This window comes from Solanum tuberosum, unplaced genomic scaffold (genome assembly GCF_000226075.1).
Source record: "Solanum tuberosum cultivar DM 1-3 516 R44 unplaced genomic scaffold, SolTub_3.0 scf00280, whole genome shotgun sequence".
In the NCBI taxonomy this organism is placed as follows: domain Eukaryota; kingdom Viridiplantae; phylum Streptophyta; class Magnoliopsida; order Solanales; family Solanaceae; genus Solanum; species Solanum tuberosum.
This window is the reverse complement of record NW_006239205.1, coordinates 785923-797908: the sequence shown is the minus strand read 5'-3', so window position 1 is coordinate 797908 and position 11986 is coordinate 785923. Positions and strand designations below refer to the sequence as shown.

Here is an 11986-nt window from a genome sequence, read left to right as displayed (position 1 = left end):
TATAGATAGAGAGTTGGATTATTATTTTTTCAAATGGCCCATTCAAAAGAATTAGTTAAGTGATTTTATGAGATAATAATTATTAGTTAAGTGACCATATGAAAAAGATAAATATACATCATTTGTTTGATGAAATGATACATGAGATGTATAATCTTTCACAAGCATTAAGATATTGAAAGACATGAATAAAAATGTTGCTCTTAATGATCCTAATTCCAGGAGTTGAATAACTTGCAGGAATTTGTAAACAGAAAATGGCTCAAAATGAAATTGAGGAAATGTTAGCTAACCTAAGAAGGATGAAGAGTAACGGTTCCCAGAGTAGCCTCAGGATTAATCGAATTGAGAAACTTGAAATGGTGCTAAGAGTTTTAAGAACCTTTATAAAGTGTCATCGTGTTCTTTTTTCTGATTCCTCAGTCAAACTCACAAAGAATGCCAAATCGATTGTAAGAATGCTTCGAAGGGTATTCCAAGGGACTTCATATATCAAAGTAGATAAGTATAGTTATGAGTTGATTAGGGAAAGGCAAGTACCACATTTGTTGGAATTCTTTGAAGGTAATACCAATTTTAGTTACAATTATGAGTTGAATGATTTTGATCTGTCAGAATATATGGATTGCCTCGGAAAGAATCTAAATGATATGATAATGATGTTCTTGGAAAGGGTTAGGTATGACCCTCCTGAAGAAAACCTTGCAATATTCAGATTTATAATGCAACTGAAAATTGTTCATAAGAAAATGAAATTTTTGAGATACTTATATGCCACAGAGATAAATAGTTACGTTGACGATGAGAAGCTGGAATGTTTGGAGACTCGAATTCAGTTCATGGCTAGCAATGTGGGACAACTTTGTCTTTCTGTTACAGTTAACGTTGTTGCTGATTTTGTAGATAATACACATAAAGATGAGGTCGAACCATATGGGTGTGGTATCTTGAATAAACCTTCTTATCTAATATGCTTGATTGTGTTAGTGGAGCTGGAAATGAAGAAGATTTTTCTCAATGAACTAAAGGCTTCAAACTTTTATTCAATCAAAAACATTCAAGGACAAGAAATTGCCAAAAGAATTTTCACATCATCTCCACAGTCTGCTAATGTATCTCAGAAACAAAAAGCTCGAGAATTTTCCTGATAATATCTCTGCTCAAAATATTGATGTGGCAATAGAGTTCTTGTTGGTTTTCCTTGATGCTGATTTGTCAAATCATGTTAGTAATGGTAACTGGTTGAATGAGGTTATGGAAAAAGTTGGAGCTATAGCGGGTGATGTTGTATATGTGATCCAAAAACTTCTTCCTAGCTCTATAAACAAAGATGACACTAGCAAAATAAGTCTTTGCTCGTTACAGATATTGGAGAAAACTAAAGATCTGAAGGCACAAGTGGAGACGTACTACAAATCCTTAAAATTCACTCCATCTCAGTTCTCCACCTTTGGTGGATCGAGCTTTCTGGATTCTCTTTCAAGGAAACTTAATGAGATGACAAAATCTAAATCTGGTTTAGATTTTCTGATGAAACCTCTTTTAGGTAATTTGGAGAAAGAGCTATCATCTCTTACATCCATTTTAGAGAAGGAGCTGTCATTCATTTTCATAAATGTCGCAAAGGTGCACCATAAACATAAAATTTCTAAAGTTCTTCATAGACGTACCATCAATTTGGCATATGAATTTGAGGTTGCCATTGACTCTATTCTTTCTCAGTATAATTCTTTTTTGCATATTTTTTGCTCACTTCCTTCAATCTTAAAAGAGATCAAGCAAATTAATGCGGAGGTGACTGAGATGTGGTCAGCAGACGTTGCTCTTAAGCCTTGCTATGTGGTAGCACCATTTAAACACCTGCCAACTCAACATAACAATCCAGTGATTGATGAGGAGATAGTGGGTTTTGGGAAAGACACAGAAAGAATGATTCAGTTTCTGATTAGAGGTACAAATGAGCTAGACGTCGTCCCAATTGTAGGCATGGGGGGACAAGGGAAAACGACAATTGCTAGAAAGGTGTACAATAGTGACAACATTGTTTCTCATTTTGATGTTCGAGCATGGTGCATCGTTTCCCAAACATATAACCGGAGAAAGCTATTACAAGAGATTTTTAGTCAAGTTACCTGTTCCAAGGACAAGGGAGATACAGATGACATCCTTGCTGACATGTTGAGGAAAAGTCTACTGGGAAAGAGATATCTCATTGTATTGGATGATATGTGGGATTGTATGGCATGGGATGACTTAAGGCATTGTTTTCCAGACGTTGGAAAGAGAAGCAGGATAGTAATAACAACCCGACTTGAGAATGTGGGTAAGAAAGTCAAGTACCATACTGATCCTTATTCTCTTCCATTCCTCACAACAGAACAGAGTTTCCAATTGTTGCAGAGAAAAGTATTTCAGCAGGAAGGTTGCCCACCTGAACTACAATATGTGAGTCTAGAAATTGCAAAAAAAAATGCAAAGGATTGCCTCTTGTGGTTGTCTTGGTAGCAGGAGTAATCAAAAAAAGAAAATCTGAAGAATCTTGGTGGAATGAGGTTAAGGATGCTTTATTTGACTATCTTGATCGTGAGTCGGAAGAAAATAGTCATGCGACTATGCAGTTGAGTTTTGATTACTTACCTGATTGTTTAAAGCCTTGTCTTCTTTATATGGGGATGTTTCCTGAGGATGCAAGAATTCGAGTGTCCACATTGATAAGTCTATGGGTTGCGGAAGGATTCGTGCAGAACATTGAATTTGCTGAAGATTACTTGATGGATCTCATTAGTAGTAATGTGGTAATGGTTTCAATGAAAAGTTACAATGAAAAAGTCAAAATTTGTCAGGTTCATGATGTTGTGTTTCAATTTTGCTTGGAGAAGAGTAGAGAAGAGAAATTTATGTTGGCAGTCAAGGGGCATGATAGCCAGTTGCAACCTTTGGATTGGAAGGGAAGTCGAGTGAGATTCAGTTTCAGTAAAGAGCTTTCCAAGTTTGCATCTCTGGGCTCCAAAACACGGAAGCCTTTCCACCAACACTTGAGGTCACTGATTACGACCAATCAAGGAAAATCTTTTGACGGGATTCCCTTCCGTCAGGTTAGTGAATTGAGACTTCTTAAGATCTTGGATTTGAGTTCCCATGAAGTGCTTTATTTGTCAACAGCTACATTTGAACCACCAAATCACCTTCAGTACCTCTCAGTGTGGGCAAATATATTCTATTTTCATCCAGAAACTCATCTGCCCCATATAGAAACTTTAATTGTGAAGAGTAATGCTACGGTACTATTACCAGCTTCATTTTGGGAAATGGAAAAATTAAGGCATGTTGAGATTGCTAATGCTAAATTTGATTTGGGAGAGGATAGGCAGAGGATCTTTGAAGGATCCTCTAAATTGGAAAATTTGAGGATTCTAAGGCACGTTAGATTTACAATTTTGGAAGTTGATAGGGTGGATGTGTTATTAAGGAGGTGTCCTAATCTTCAACAACTCGAAATCACTTTTGTGAGGGTGGATGGGTTTGTAGAAGATACTTGTCTCATATTGGAGAGTCTTACCCAGCTTCAAATACTTCACCTTACCATTGAGTCGTTTGTGTCCGAGTTGCACTTGCCTTCAAATATAAAGAAGTTGGTACTTAAGGGAGGTTGTTTTATGGAGAGCGCGATTTACTTCATTGCGGGACTACCAAGCCTGGAGTATCTCCAATTAGAAGATGTGGATTTTGTAAAATGGATTTATACTTATTTAGAAGGGTGGTACCTTCAAGATATCACGTTCGATAAGCTTAAGTTGTTGAAACTGGTGTGGTTAGATATCTCAAGGTGGGATGCCTCGGAGGAATCCTTTCCCCTGCTTGAAAAACTTGTCATAAAAAAGTGTGACAATCTTGAGGAGATCCCCCTTAGCCTTGCAGATATTCCAACATTGAAACCGATTAGGTTGATTAGGTGCAACAACAAATCTCAGGAGGCTTCAGCTGTGAGAATTAAGCAAGAAGTAGAAGAGAATGAAGGAAACGACCGTATTGTCATCATTGCCGAAGTAAGTAGAAACAAACTCTTAATGTTCTGCTTTTGAGTATCTACGCACCCCTAATGTGCAAACAATATGTTCAATACAGGATCGTTCTGGAAACATAAGGAAGCTGTGAATCAACGGTAATGTTCAGTTTTTTTAGAAGCACAGACAGTCTTTTGTGTGGCTCGGCAAAAATGCATCAGATGGTTGGATCAGCTGGATCTTGGATCACTATCAAATCATTGTTTCATAATTTGGTGATTGTTTTCCCTGTTAATTTCTATAATCCTTTTCATCTTACACATTTACAAGATTGTGATAATATAAGATTGTATGCAGCACCTTCAAATTTGCTTATAACTGGGTATGGTTAAATTGGATGAGTTCTTTTAATCCTTGTCCTCCGTCCCTCTATTAGTTATAAGGGTAAATATGTGCTAAAAGTATAACTGGTGGGGTATATTTATCCAAAAGTATAATGAGGGTATATTTAAACTATTTTCAGTATATTTATAAAATAAATTTATGCCATCGAATGGAAGTCAAATCTTTTGAACAACATCAAATAGGTCACCTGGTTTTCGCAACTCTCATGAATTATGGACTTCTCTAATTTTTGAATCTTCAGATTTGCTCATATATTTATAAAATAAATTTAGGCTTCATCAGATTATTCTTTTTAATTAACTACATTAGTTTCTGCACAACTGGTGAAACATATCATGAAGAAGACATGTTTTTACTTGACCATTAGCCAATTTCTGCACTACTATTACTAAGTTCCTGTCAAATCATTGTGTTAGCCTTCTATTGAAATTTTTGATATCTATATATATACTAGTTTCCACGTTGATCGGTATATAAATTTTTTAACTGATATAAATAATATTAAAATATAAAAATCATATATCATATATAAAAGAGAACCCTAGACCCGCCTATGTGGCACCACCACAAGCCATGATTCCCTTTTAATTTATTTTATTTCCAAAACTAGTCTTCCCTTTCTGAAGGGTTGCAACTTTGCGACTTTAATGAAAACTTGCGACTTTTATGAAAAGTTGTGACTTTTATGAAAATTTTCGACTTAAACGAAGAGTTGCGACTTTAATGAAGAGTTGCGACTTTTATGAAAAGTTGTGACTTTTTATGAAAGGTTGTGACCTTTCTGAAGGGTTGCAACTTTTTCAAATAGTTGTAACCTTTCGGATAAGGCACAATAAATATTTGTTCAGACTACCATTTATTATCTATAAATAGAAGGATTTCCTCTCATTTTAAAACACCAAAAATTCTGACCCTTTTCTTCTTCTTCTTCTTCCTCTTCTCCTCTTCTTCTCTCCTCCTCTTCTCTCCTCCTCCTCCTCCTCCTCCTTCTTCACAATTAAATATTTGTGTACTTTACTCATGTTGAGTGGCTCAGTGACACCATTGCTTATGTTACATATCCTGATATGTATTTTTACAATCATTAATTTATGCTTATGTTATTAAAGATAAATGATAAGATGTAATCATTTTCATTTTCCTTTACATTATTAATCTTTTATGTAAGATAATATAGTGTTTTAGTTTTAGTGACTAATAGGTTTTAAGTAGTTTTTTTATATATTCCGTGATATTAAATTCCCGCGCGAAGCGCGGGTAATTTTACTAGTAATAAAATAATTGAAAATACATAATTAAAATTACCAAAAAGAAAAAAACTAAGAGGTGAATAGTTTCTCAAGCTGTTCAAATACAATACAATAATCTGTTCTAAGGTCATTTGAATATGTCATATATATCATTTCATTTTGAAAAAAAACTAAGCTGAAAGATTAATGAATGAATAATGCCATATGGAATCTGCACTAACTTAATCAAGATCCAATGAGAATTATACTAACAAATTAGTACTATAGTCGAATATACATGAATTATGATCTCACTTTAATATCTACACTCGTGATTCTATCATGTTACATTACTTTATGATATTTATCTTTTTCTACCACAATTGTATATTGACAAAAAACTAAGAAGCAATATTAAAAGTAGTATTCTACTTTTAATATTTGAAATGTATCATATCATATCATTATATCATATATCATATATTACTAAAAGTGGAAAAATTCAAAGATGAAAAGTTAGATTACCATTTTATCCCTAGGCTAAATTAAACATCTAATTAATAAATTATTAAATAATAGTATTTTAATTATTATTTGAATTGTTAGTTATTTATTATAAAGACAATGAAAGAATCATTATATTTATTTTAATAGTATTTGACCTTTCAATTTTTTCATGTGACTTTTCTTGTTTCCATAATTTTTTGTCCTATAAATTTTAACTTCAGGAAGACTTTTATTTACTACGCCTACAATTCTTGTGTGTAGGAGCTCTAAACAGGTGAAATAATATCACAATTTGTGGTGAAAGTTGTGAGATCCCCTTATACAGTCATTGAGTTAATAGACAAGAACTCAACTACTGAAGCATCAGAGCTTGGTATGTTAGTTTTATACTTATTTGTAGTAATTAGAATTATAATAAGACTTTTCTATCTCTCTTCTTATAGTTGAATTGTTATTTTGTTAGCATCGGAGCTTGGTGTGTTAGTTTTAGTTTTCATTATAGAGACAAAAGCAAAAAAAAAAAAAAGACCTAATTGTCTTGCTCATGTGTATCTTTTTTTTTTTTGTCTTTGTACTTATAATTTTACATATACATTAACTTTCATCTTTAAGAATGAATGTGATAATATGTTTACTTTTTGGTTTGAAAAAAAGAAGAAGGTGAAACATATAGCATTAGATTAATGGTGGATAAGTTATGTATTAAGAGAACATTAAATTCTATATAAAAATAGTAGTTATGTTCATAAATATCCCATTTATAAAATATAAACAATAACAACCAACTTAATGATTTAGAATTTATCTTGAAATTATTATTAGAGTAAATGGAATTAGTTTCCTAAATTAGAAGGTATATAACGTAAGCAGCCGCAAATTATTGCTCCTTTTTAAAAAAATAACTTATCCATCAATAGGGAAAATTAGGAGATTAGTAGAGCTAATTGGTAGGTCTTAATCCTGTCTCAACTCTTAGTGACATGTAAAGGTGTAATGACCCTCTTGGTCATTTTTGTGTCTTGCCTTCTATGTGTCGTTTAGAGCGTTCCTAAAGCGACCCCAAGTCATTTATGACTTGCTGGGACTGACAATTCGGTCACCTGGTCGTTCGTTTGATCTTGGTGCGAGTTTTTGTGTTTTGGAGCTTATGAACCTTGAACGATCATTTTCGATCAACAGTTCAAGAAGATGACATCGGAATCCAATTCTGACGATTTCATCAGCTCCGGAAGGGTCATTTTAGGCTAGTAGCATGGTCGACATGACTCCCGAGGTTTTCAGTGTGAGTCAGTGCGATTAGGCGTTTTAACTTTAAGTTTAAGCCTAAGTTTGACTTTGGTCAACATTCTAAGTAAACACGCTCGGATGAGAATTCCGTCAGCGCGGTTAGCTCCGGAATGTCGATTTTGGTCTAAGTTGACCTTTCTTTTGTGTCTGGAGGTTTTCGATATCTTTCCGAGCCCTTTTGTTGGTTTTGACTTAAAAGGGCTTTTTGGAAGTGGAACCCACTTTTTATCGAAATGACCTCTGATGGAATTTTGACTGCGCCGTTGAGTCTGGAATATCGAATTTGGTATGGTTGCATATCTCGTTTGCGTGCACGGGGTTCCGAACGAGTTCGGAGCACCCCGTCGGAGTTTTAAGTCTTGGGAAATTGCAGATTTTCTGCAATAAATGCAGAAAACCAGAAACAATTCCCAAAAGTTCAAACTCTCATAACTCTCTCATCTTTTGTCGTTTTCTTTTAAGTTGATATAAGTGTGGTTTTCTTGCTTGTTGGGTGTTGATGCGTTTTGATCCCCAAATTGTGTTTCATTTTGGACCACAAGTTTGGAGTGCTGTTTAGGGTGTCTTGACGGAGTCAAATTCGGACAGTTCGGTGCGGGTCCCACGATTCCCGTTTTGACTCCAAAATTGATTTGTCTCCGTTTGTTGTGATTTTTGTGTCTAAACGACTGTAATAACGTTATGATTCTATTTTTTGATAGCGGGGCAGCATTTCGAGGACGTTCAGAAAGGGAAAGCTCCGGAGAAGTGATTTTGGAGCGCGTGTGATTGGCCTACAGGTAGGCTACGGTTTCCCTCTCTTAGATTGAGCTCGAGAATGTGAATGCATGTTGATTAGTTGGGATTTGGGTTGGGTAGTTATTGAATCTTGCATAGGTGTTAAGAAATCATGTTTTCGGCCTATTTCGGGAATTATCGGGTAAATGTGAGCATGCTTTGTGTTATTAACGGACCCTCCTCGCTATGTGGAGTGCTTGCATGCTTAATTATTGTTTATTTGAAGAATGTTGGGCCTTAGTTTAGGTTTGACTAGGGCTTGCCTTAGAAATACATGATTCGGATCCAATAGGCCTTAGTTTTGCCCCGACGTCGCTCGGCCGACTTAGATCCCTGTAGACTGGTGTAGCAGACTTGAGTCTGATAGATTGGGCCTTAGTTAGGCGATACGCTTGCTCCGACTTTAGTTATCCTTATTTTCCCCTATGTTACGGCTTTACGAGTTACGTCGGCGACACTGATTCTACTTCGCGATTTGAATTTGATTTTTTGATCTGGTTCCAAGGACTTACATTGATTGGCTAAGTATGGACGGCATTCCACGGATATTTATGAGTGTGGATCGATTAGGACTCTTTCAGCAGCTACATTGGCACCTTTATAGAGCATCCGATTTAAGGTCCGGTCTCTATTGCCCAGATACTTATATAGAGCATCCGGTTTAAGGTCCGACCTCTATTGCTCAGATACCTATATAGAGCATTCGGTTAGAGTTCCGGCCTCATATACTTGATATTTGTGATTGGTTACTTGGGTACTTCTGGGGAGCATCCGGTTCGAGGTCCGGCCTCCGTACTGTCAGATTCTACTAAATAGGGCTGAGGTTCTAGTTCGATGTTCTTCGTTCTTGGGTTCTTTTATGCAATTCTCTTTAGTTATAGTTAGTGTGTGTACTCGTGGAGCTTATGGGGGTCCGTTCTTCCTTCTTTTCATATTGCCTTTACTTTTCAAGTTCAGTCGGCCTATGATGCCTACTGGGTACCTGTTGTTTTGGTACTCATGCTACGCTCTGCATCTATTTCGTGATGCAGGTCCGGGCACTAGTAGCCAGCGTTGATCGAGCTTGGAGCAGACTGATCCGGAGACGGGAGTGAGCACACGACGTTTTGTACTATTTCAGTCTCCATCTGTATATATAGACTTGTCTTTTACCTTTCGAGACAGTCCATTCTCTGTTGTCCTCTTTTGGGACTTGTACTCATTTTGTTAGTATCTCTGTACTAGTGAATTCCAGGTTCTGGGAGGGATCTTTATTTGTATATATGTTTTTGGTTTGCTTCCGCCTATTTATATTGTTATTTGCCTACTCTTGTTTAGTTTCTACCCTCAGACCCATTACTTGTTGTTCCGGGTTACGGGTTGGCTTACCTACTGGTGGGTTATAGTAGGTGCCATCATGACTTGAGAAATCGGGTCGTGACAAAAGGTGGGTTCCACATTTGGGGAAGGTGAATGCATGTGTCTGCTAAATTTCCAATCGCCCACAACATTTGGCTAATGAAACCACTGGTATTAATTAATTACTCATTAATCATGGTGGATCCTTCTTTAAGATAGAATCTCATTAGCACTAATTAATATTTTTTTAAAAAAGTTTTTGGAGGTATAGGATTTGGGGGTTGGTTTGGGGTGGGGGTAGAAGGGAGTCAGATGCAACGCAATTTGACATTGTTGAGCTTATAACTAATAATATATTCAGTGTAATTGGGAGGTTTGAGGACGATAAAGTGTGCAAAAATTTAAAAAGTTGATTTCAATAGACCCTGACACGATACATCTAAGTTTATATATCAAACAAATTTGTTACCTTTTAGTTTTTTATAACTATTATTATTTAAACCAACTTGTATCTAATTAATTACGTATCTAGTTAATTATATAAGAGTGTTTGTTACCTCATGTCAACAACATACCTAACAATTACAAAGTAAATTTTTACTAGTAAAGTTTAGATAGGGTGAAATGTACGTAGGCCTTATTGGAATAGAAATGTTATAAGAGTCAAATTTAAATTCTTTTTAGTCTAAGGAGTAAGGGATTTGATATTAGTGGTAAAAGTATAACGTGTGATGTGTTAAGTGTAAATCATGAAATTTTGCCTCAGATAAAATTTTGATATTCAAGTGGAGAAGATCAGAAAGATGAATTCATTATCCATTGAATTGTGAATCATGCATCACTGATCCTTGTTGTTTTCGATTTAAAAAAAAATATTTGACCTTTGTATTAATATAATTAATGGTGCCTAGATCCTTAGAAGCAGGGAAGGGAGAAAGAATGATACTACTTGTGTGAATTAATTTGATATGAGGTGGGGAGACAGAAAGGCTATGCTTTTATTGTCAACTATCAAAAACTCTACAACTCATTTTGGTCGATTTAATTAAGTTGCTTGGACTTTTCAAAATTGTTATTGTATCCGTGTCAATTCTTTAAAAATGTACTATTTTAAAGATCTGGCACACACCCTTCTACATTTTTGAAGAATCCGAGCAATATAGAAATAGATTCTGCTTTCAACTAAAAAGGTGGCTTAATCTATGATTTTTTGCCAACAATATATGTTGATTTGGAATAGGACATACAATATGTGTATGTTTTGACCTCGAAATAAGGCAATTTATTCTCTATTAATTTTTTTAATAATTATAATCTACTCTAGGTTAGGTTTAGGTCTACTATTACTCTATTAGACCTTTAATCGTCGTATTAGTTTCTTAAGTTAATGTGTGTATGAACTAAGTCATGTTCATTATGTCACACAAACTTGAATGAGTCAATAAAGTGGTGTTGGAGTTCCTTTATTCATTTTTCCCACTTGTAGAAATTGATACATTAGAGGTTGGTGTGCTTCTTTGAGCACGAGTCTATTCCATTAGTTATGTTGTAGTTTTCTTTTCTTCGACCCAAATAAAATAATAATAAATAAATAAATTAAACAAGTACACCTTGGGACATATTACTCGTTTTGTTCCATTTTATGTAGCACCATTTTCTTTTAAATTTATTTCAAGAAGAATAACAACATATAAGTGTAGTCCCACAAGTGGAGTCTAAGGAGGATAAAATGTACCAGACTTTACCCCTACACCTATGTGGGGTAGTGAAACTTTAGGCTAAAAATAATGTAAGGTGGTAATAAAAATATTTTTAACGAAATATCAAGATACAAAATATTGTATAATTATATAGTAATGTAATAGAAAGAATTGAAGAACTTTTAGGGGCCAAAAAAATGTTTTGTGGTCTTTGTAATTTATACGAGTATTGTACAAGTAGAGATATAAGTGGCCAATTTCGAATTATTATTAACTTTACGGAAAAGGGTCAAAATTGCCCCGAACTATATGAAATAGATCATTTATATTATTCGTTACATTTTGGGATCAAAAATAGTACCCCCGCTGTTATCCTAAGAGACCACAAATACCCTCAAGAGTTAACACCCCAAATTTTTGTTGACGCGGCAATCCACGTGGGACTAATCCTTCCACCTAAGCGTTGCCAACTAGGATTCACTACAAAAGAACTAGACCTTTAGCGGCAACAACAGTCGCCACAAAAGCCCAGAATATCGTCACTAAAAGTTTTTAACACTAAATTCTAATTTTGTGTTTTTTTCTTCATTGTTTTTAAAAAACCAACTATGATATCAGTTAAGTAGGAGTTTGAAGACACTATATGTTTTATTTTTATATCATATGTAAATGTATAAAATATACGATGATGCATTATTTAGTAGGAGATTTGAATCGAGAAGTAATTTTGATGATTTTT

General features: G+C 35.0%; 1 pseudogene; it reads left to right on the top strand.

Moving 5' to 3' along the window:
• The first annotated feature begins 257 nt into the window (after positions 1-257).
• On the top strand, positions 258-4166 carry LOC102594378 (putative late blight resistance protein homolog R1A-3; annotated as a pseudogene).
• The last annotated feature ends 7820 nt before the right edge of the window (positions 4167-11986 follow it).